This window comes from Cornus florida, unplaced genomic scaffold (genome assembly GCF_030987335.1).
Source record: "Cornus florida cultivar Cherokee Brave unplaced genomic scaffold, ASM3098733v1 CherokeeBrave_3.0.0_Hap2_Chr05, whole genome shotgun sequence".
Lineage (NCBI taxonomy): Eukaryota > Viridiplantae > Streptophyta > Magnoliopsida > Cornales > Cornaceae > Cornus > Cornus florida.
The window spans coordinates 60,737,348-60,746,656 of NW_026775575.1; the positions used below are offsets into that span (position 1 = coordinate 60,737,348).

General features: G+C 25.7%; 1 pseudogene; it reads right to left on the reverse strand.

Moving 5' to 3' along the window:
- Positions 1–3,999: 3,999 nt before the first annotated feature.
- On the reverse strand, positions 4,000–4,148 carry LOC132310540 (U2 spliceosomal RNA; annotated as a pseudogene).
- Positions 4,149–9,309: the final 5,161 nt, after the last annotated feature.

The following is a 9,309-nucleotide window of genomic DNA, read 5'->3' on the forward strand; positions in this document are numbered from 1 at the left end:
ATGTCTACATTTACTTAAACTTTTGAAAGAAAAAAAAATTGGAGTTCAAATTTCTTTGAGTGACCCAATTACCTTTTACCCCTCATCCTAGTATTATCATTTTGAGTAGAGAAGAAGGTGATAAGCTTCTCAAAAAGGGAGGTTGATATCTGAGATAAAAAATTGACCCTTAATTATCACCATAATATGTCAAGTTCTAACTAGTATGACAAGAAAGAGTGAAGAAAAAGTTGAGCAATCCAAATATATATATATATATACACACACACACATACACACACATTAGTAAAATGCACGTGTTGAATGTTTTGTAATTTATCGATATATTTGTTGTATGATATTGTCGGATATTAAATGAATTTTTATGAACAATGTTTAGAGTGTATTAATTGTCATCTCAATGAATTCCTAAACTATAACTCTTTGAAAATAAAAGTATTCATATGAACAATGTTTAGAGAGTAATAATTGTAACATCAAAAGAAACAAAATAAGGTTTTCCATTAATGAATGAATGAAAACTATAAACATTTAAAAAAATATATGAAAATTAAAATTCTATAATTTACAAAACATTCATAAATAAATACTATATAAAAATTCTATATATTATAAAATCTGAAAGGGTACCAACAATGTTTAGATTGTAATAATTGTCACCTCAAAAGAAACGAAATATATTAGAAAATCCAAAACTATAACTGTTTGAAAATAAAAGTATTCCTAAATTATTTATTTCTCAATCTTTATCTTTTTTGCATATCTTCTTCATGAAATGAATCATTTTCAAGTGTCAATTCTTTTAATTCTTCCATTGCAAAATAAGTTTTTAGTACTTGTTATTGAGTATTGTCTATCTTCACCAGAAAAAGCAAAGATTTCCCTTTGCAGCTTGTCACTTTATTGCTAAATTCATTCATGTCCTACAAAAAGAAGAAATATAATTTAGAGTTATTGAGAAATTCGAGTAAGTATATATATTTTTAATTTAATTAAAATTTTATGAATAAGGGTGGGAAATTACCTCAATTTGTAATTGTAGTACATCAATTTGTAATTGTATTAATTTGTAATTGTATTAATTTGCAGCAGGAAAGGATTCAAAACCTAAACCAAACCCAAATGGACCAAATAATTCTTTCCACACTTGAAAACAAACATATTTAAATTAAGTACCATATTATTACCTCAATTTGTAATTGTAGTAAATCAATTTGTAATTGTATACAATGTTTGGCAATAATATGGTACTTAATTTAATTATGTTTGTTCTCAAGAGTGGAAAGAATTATTTGGTCCATTTAGGTTTGGTATAGTATAATTTGAATTTATTATATTTTGTGTGAGTAGTAGTATACTGCAAAATTTAGTACTACATATGATCTTAGCTAAAAGGTCGAAAAGGTGTGATTATTATTTCTTTAGCTCTATAATTTTATAAGAGGCTTTCATGTAATTTTTTTTACTTAAAACCAATGTGGGACTTTGTAATTTGAATTAAACTCTTTTTATATTTTGTTAATTTGAATTAAAATATTTTTATATTTTGTTAATTTGAATTAATTTGAATTTTATTAGGTAATTTTGAGTTTTATAGAATTTATATCATAATTTGAATTTTAATTAGACTCTTTATTGATTGTGGGATATAATAATTAAACTCTTTATTAACTCGCGACTCATTTACATCAAGGATTTTATTAAATAAAAAATATGAAAATTGACAAATAATTTAATATACGAACCATTTGGTCAAGCGCAATTGATTATACATTGAATTTTCAATAGTAACATTAAAGCTATTCCGAAATGTTCAGATCAAATATGATACTTAATTTAAATATGTTTGTTCTCAAGTGTGGAAAGAATTATTTGGTCCATTTGGGTTTGGTTTACGTTTTGAATCCCTTCCTACTGCAATTGTGGGATATAAAATTTAATTAAAGTAGTATAATATAATTTGTTAATTTGAATTTTATTAGGTAATTAGTGTTATTATATTTTGTGTGAGTAGTATAGTATAATTTGAATTAAACTCATTTAATATTTTGTTAATTTGAATTAATTTGAACACACTTAATCTTAGCCAAAAGACCAAGAATGGTTAGCCAAAAGGCCGACCCAAAAAAATTTAGTACTACACTTAATCTTAGCCAAACGGTCGAGAAGGTGTTATTATATTTCATGTAATCTTTTTTACTTAAAACCAATGTGGGACATTGTAATTTGAATTATACTATTTTTATATTTTATTAATTTGAATTAAAATATTTTTATATTTTGGTAATTTGAATTAATTTGAATTTTATTAGGTTATTGTGAATTAAAGTCTTTTTATATTTTGTTAATTTGAATTAATTTGAATTTTATTAGGTAATTTTAAGTTTTATAGAATTTATATCAATTAATAAATAAATACTAAATTTTTTTTACACAAAGGCCGAGAAAGTAGTACTACACTTGAACTTAGCCAAAAGACTAAGAAAGCTTTTTACTTAAAACTAATGTGTGACTTTGTAATTTGAATTAAACTCTTTTTATATTTTGTTAATTCGAATTAAAATACTTTTATATTTTGTTAATTTGAATTATTTTGAACAAATTTGATCTTAGCCAAAAGACCAAGAAATGTTAGCCAAAAAGTCGACCAAAAAAAATTTAGTACTACACTTGATCTTAGCCAAAAGGTCGAGTAGGTGTGATTATTATTTCTTTAGCTCTATAGTTTTATAAGAGGTTTTCATGTAATCCTTTTTACTTAAAACCAATGTGGAACTTTATAATTTGAATTAAACTCTTTTTATATTTTGTTAATTTGAATTAAAATATTTTTATATTTTGTTAATTTGAATTTTATTAGGTTATTATGAATTAAACTCTTTTTATATTTTGTTAATTTGAATTAATTTGAATTTTATTAGGTAATTTTGAGTTTTATAGAATTTATATCAATTAATAAATAAATAGTGAAACTTTTTACACAAAGGCCGAGAAAGTGTACTACACTTTATCTTAGCCAAAAGACCAAGAAATTTTTTTACTTAAAACCAATGTGGGACTTTGTAATTTGAATTAAACTATTTCTATATTTTGTTAATTTGAATTAAAATATTTTTATATTTTGTTAATTTGAATTAATTTGAACACAGTTGATCTTAGCTAAAAGACCAAGAAAGGTTAGCCAAAAGGCCGACCCAAAAAAATTTAGTAGGTCGAGAAGGTGTGATTATTATTTCTTTAGCTTTATAGTTTTATAAGAGGCATGTAATCATTTTTACTTAAAATCAATATGGGACTTTGTAATTTGAATTTTTTATTAGGTAATTTTGAGTTTTATAGAATTTATATTAATTAATTAATAAATACTGAAACTCTTTGCATAAAGGCCAAGAAAGTACTACTACACTTGATCTTAGCCAAAAGACAGAAAGGTTAACCAAAAGATCGACCCAAAAAAATTTAGTACTACACTTGATCATAGCCAAAAGGCTGAGAAGGTGGGATTATTATTTATTTAGCTCTATAGTTTTATAAGAGGTTTTCATGTAATCTTTTTTACTTAAAACCAATGTGGGACTTTGTAATTTGAATTAAACTCTTTTTATATTTTGTTAATTTTAATTTTATTAGGTAATTTTGAATTTTATAGAATTTATATCAATTAATAAATAAATACTGAAATACTGAAACACTTTGCACATTTAATGAAAGTAGTATAATATAATTTGTTAATTTGAATTTTATTAGGTAATTACATTATATTAGAAAATTTAGTATTACACTTGATCTTAGCCTAAAAGCCGAAAAGGTGTAATTATTATTTCTTTAGCTCTATATTTTTATAAGAGGCTTTCATGTAATCATTTTTATTTAAAACCAATGTGGCACTTTGTAATTTGAATTAAACTCTTTTTATATTTTGTTAATTTGAATTAATTTTAATTTTATTAGGTAATTTTGAGTTTTATAGAATTTATATCAATTAATAAATAAATACTGAAATACTTTGCACATTTAATAATAGAAAATTTAGTATTATACTTGATCTTAGCCAATCTTAGCCAAAAGATCAAGAAAGGTTAGCCAAAAGGTTGACCCAAAAAAATTTAGTACTACACTTGATCTTAGCCAAAAAGCCGAGAAGGTGTGATTATTATTTCTTCAGTTCTATAGTTTTATAAGAGACTTTCATGTAATCCTTTTTACTTAAAACCAATGTGGGATTTGTAATTTGAATTAAACTCTTTTTATATTTTGTTAATTTGAATTAATTTTAATTTTATTAAGTAATTTTGAGTTTTATAGAATTTATATCAATTAATAAATAAATACTGAAACACTAAAACACTTTGCACATTTAATAATAGTATACATTTAGTACTATATTTGATCTTAGCTAATCTTAGCCAAAAGATCAAGAAAAGTTAGCCAAAAGGTCAACCCAAAAAAAATTTAGTACTACACTTAATCTTAGCAAAAAAGGTGAGAAGGTGTGATTATTATTTCTTTAATTCTATAGTTTTATAAGAAACTTTCAAGCAACCATTTTTACTTAAAACTAATGTGGGACTTTGTAATTTGAATTAAACTCTTTTTATATTTTGTTAATTTGAATTAATTTTAATTTTATTAGGTAATTTTGAGTTTTATAGAATTTATATTAATTAATAAATAAATACTGAAATACGAAACACTGAAATACTTTACACATTTAATAATAGTATATATATATATATATAACATTTAATTAATCCAATTTAAATATATATGGAGTGAGATGAAAGAGTTAGGGATAAAAAAAATATTATTATTAATGGTATTAATGATAGTTGCAACTATGCGAGAGTCAATTTTCAAAAGTAATATGAGAAAGTGGGTTGGTTTAATTAATCCATTTTAAATAATGTTACTATCTCCTCTTCAATTGTCTTATCTCAATTTAACCAACCCACTTTCTCGTATTGCTTTTGAAAACTGAACTGCAATTACCATTAATAATAATATATATATATTTTTATCCCTACTCTTTCATCTCACTTTGCTACTCAAACTCATAACACATTGTGGTTATCTACACATGATATTGTTTCTTTCCCTAACTTGTGTAAGACAATATTATATATATATATTTCTTATTTTATCTTTTCGCATATATAATGTGGTATGAATTTTTATTTATTTAATAATTAAATACATCATTATTCATTATTTTTATTTATTTATTTTTAATTTATGAGAGCCTTTTTTTGCATTTCTGTCACGACCTCTTTTCAATTCTAACACTCGGATTAATGATACAATTTATTGATTGTGTATGCTGTTAAAGATGGCAAGTGAAAAAAAAAAAAAAAAAAAAAAAAAAAAAATTCATTACTTTTGTTCTCATTACATTGACCCTGCATTACGTAATTACCATTAATATTTGTACACATGATATTCTTGACAATGAAAGTTCATTATTAATTTCCCAAAAGAAAAAAAACAAAAATCATTACAGTATTATTATTTCCGGATAGACATGATATTTTTGTCAATTAAATAAAAGACAGGACCAACAAATAAACTGTACCCATCTTAATCCATATTAACAACTTTAATATTAACAACTTCATTAATATATCAATATGCTAGTTTTAACTAAATTTGACAAAACTTCTTCTGACATCGGACTTGTAAAGTGATGAAAACAAATCAGCAGTTACATTTCTCTTCAAAACCATCCACATCCACAAATCAATTCTATTCATATTTTTTCCCTCATGATATTTTACTCTTAGTTATCCAAACAGATTGTATTATAAAAAATAAAAAAATAGACTTACTTACAAAGATAGAAAAAATTGTACAAATTAATTAATCTAACGTGAACAAAAAAGATTGCCAAGGGCTACCCTGGTGATCTCCTTTATACTTTTCAAATTGTGAAGAAAAAGAAAATATTTATACTAATTAAAATAAAAGCATAGAATCATTGCATTTACTTACAATATGCATATGAATTACTAGTATTTATTTATTTATTAATCACTTAAATCTATGATCGGATCTTTAATCGTTTCCCTTTCCTTTGTTCTTTGAATTCAAGCTGCTAATGTTGCAAAGCGCATCGTGCAACACCAGTGTTTTTTACTATTTATTGAAGCTTTTAATTTTCATAAAAACGCAAAGATAATAACATATAGAAATTCCAGTTCTTAGGGCTTTAGTGCATGATAAAAATCTGGTTAGAAAAAAGTAAAATATATAGGACATTAGTGATATGCTATTATAAATATTTCAATAATTGTAATTGGTGTCATAGGTTTTTATTCCAAACTGTAACAACTACTCTGTTTCAAATATAGTATTTTAATATTTAAATGTTGTTGCAGTCGCTCAGAATAACTATATATGCTTTAGTAAAGATTAATATATATATATATATATATATATATATATATATTAATTTTTATGGATTAGTTTGGTTTTATTTATTTTAAAGAAGTAGTTGAGAGTTTGAATTTTTTTATATTTAATTTTTTAGTCTTATTAGTATTATTTTTTCAACGATCAAGCACTTTATAAATATAAGAAAAATGTATGTCTAGAGTTACTTCAAAAGGGATGTTGATATCTGAGATTTAAAATTGACCCATAATTATCACCATGATCTGTCACGTCCTAATTAGGGTGACTACGAAGGGTGAAAAAAAAAAAAAAATTAGTAAGAAATATATATAACATTTAATTAGTCCATTTTAAATAATGTCATCTTTTCTTCAATTGTCTTATCTTAATTTAACTAACTCACTTTCTCATATTACTTTTGAAAACTGACCCTCGCATAGTTACAATTATCATTAATAAAAAAAAAAAAGAAGAAAAATTTCCCTCTTTCTTCTCACTCTGCTACTCAGACTCGCAACACATTATGGTTATCTACACATGATATTGTTTCTTTCCCTATCTTGTGTAAGACAATATTATATATATATATATATATATATCTTTCCTATTTTATCTTTTCACATATAATATGGTATGAATTTTATTTATTTATTTAATAATTAAATACATCATTATTCATTAATTTAGTAAAACATACAACAACCATATATGCAGCCAAATATGGAATTGAAGGCACTAGCCATGCATACATGCAGCCCAATAAAGATCGTATATAAGCAGCCACATTATTTATTATATATATTAATATTTTAAACCAAAGGGTCACATACCTACCCATAACAAGAAAGTACGTATTACATGAAAATTAACCGCTGCACCCAAATGAACGCAAGAAACAGACAATATCAGTGGCCACCTTACAACTCTGGAAATATGATCATTTTTTGTCGGGCTACTCCCCCGCAACCGCAACCGCAACCGTACCCTTAGTACCATAATTTCCCGGACAGGAGATATAATTTGTTCCGGTGGAATCGAAACAAATATATATCTCATACAGAAAAGTGTTTATGTTGTCAATGCGGCATGAAATGTAAGGCCTTATGTTGCCGATGGATTGGCTCACCGCATTCTCGACCTGTGTTTTTGAGTAATAGATGGTGTTGTTCGGGATTATATTGGTAGCTGCGAGAATGGCGAGAAGGTTGATTCTGTTCTTGAGCGCAATCGCCAATTGGAAGTACTGCATGGCATCAAATTTTGAAAATGAACATATTCCATGGGTTCCCCCCACTCATGCCACCAGAAATCACTGTTTTGACGGTTAAGAATTATTGAGGGCCAAACCCGGTCGAGATCAGGGCCTAGAGTTGAGTCTGTGCAAACATGCAAACTACTGGAATTAGTTTTTTTTTTTTTTTTTAAAAAAAGAAAACAATAAATTCAAGGAAAAACTTACCGCTGTCACCGCTGTGACGAAGTTGGATATATCAAAAATACAATTTGTCTCACTGATTCCATTGGGATCCGCAGGCCAGAGCCCGTGGAGTGTGAAGTTTGGTGGGAGTGAGTTTTTGCATGTGAGGCCTTGAGTGAGACAAAAGGACTTGGTCCAGTGATGCACAAGTTGAAAATTATCATAGCAAGAGCCCAAGTTGATGAGAAGGAAAACGGTAAGAAAAGTGATTAGAGAAATCTTCATTTTTGTGTGAGGAGAAATGTGTGTGTTGATCCCAATTTATAGTTTCAATGATGTCAAGTGGAAAGAAAAATAATAATAAAAATCATTACTTTTGTTCTAATTACATTGACCTTGCATTAATTGTAATTACCATTAATATTTGTATCCATTATATTCTTAAAAATGAAAGATCATTATTAATTTTCAAAAAACAAAAAAAGGAAAAGAGAGAGAGATCATTATCAGTATTATTATTAATTTTTTTACTCTTTTTCTCACTTTAGTACAACTCACGCCCTATCTATATATTGGCAGGTAGACATGATATTTTTGTCATTGAAATAAAAGAAAGACTGGACCAATATTGGTCGGTACTACTCATGCCTATCTACATATAGATAGAACAATACTGGTAGGTAGACATGATATTTTTGTCATTGAAATAAAAGAAAAGCTGGACCAATAGTGGTAGGTACTACTCATGCCTATCTATATATAGATAAACCAATATTGGTGGGTAGACATGATATTTTTGTCATTGAAATAAAAGAAAGGTTGGACCAACAAATAAACTGTACCCATTTTAATTCATATTAACAACTACATTATTATATTAATATGCTAGTTTTAACTGAGTTTGACAAAATTTCTTTATGACTTTTCTACTATAAGACTTTTATGGTGATGAAAACAAATTAACTGTTCACTTTTCTCTTCAAAACTATCCACATCCACAAATCAATTCAATTGATACTTTTTCCCTCCTCTCTTTTTACTCTAGTGATCTCCTTTATACTTTTCAAATTGTGAAGAAAAAGAAAATACTAAAAATATGCATATGAATTACTAGTATTTATTTATTTATTAATCACTTAAATGTATGATCTGATCTTTAATCGTTTTCCTTTCCTTTGTTCTTTAATTCAAGCTGCTAATGTTGCAACACCAGTGTTTTTGATTATTTATTGAAGCTTTTAATTTGCATAAAAGGCTAAGATAATAACATATTTAGTGCATGATAAAAATATGGTTAGAAAAAGGCAAAAATATATAGGACATTAATGATATGCTATTATAAATATTTCAATAATTGTAATCGGTGTCATAGGTTTTTATTCCAAACTATATAACATGTATTTTGTTTCAAATACACTATTATAATATTTAATTTAAAGTTGTTGCAGTGGCTCTAAAGAGCTATATATACATTAGTAAAGAATAATAATTTAATTTTTATTTTT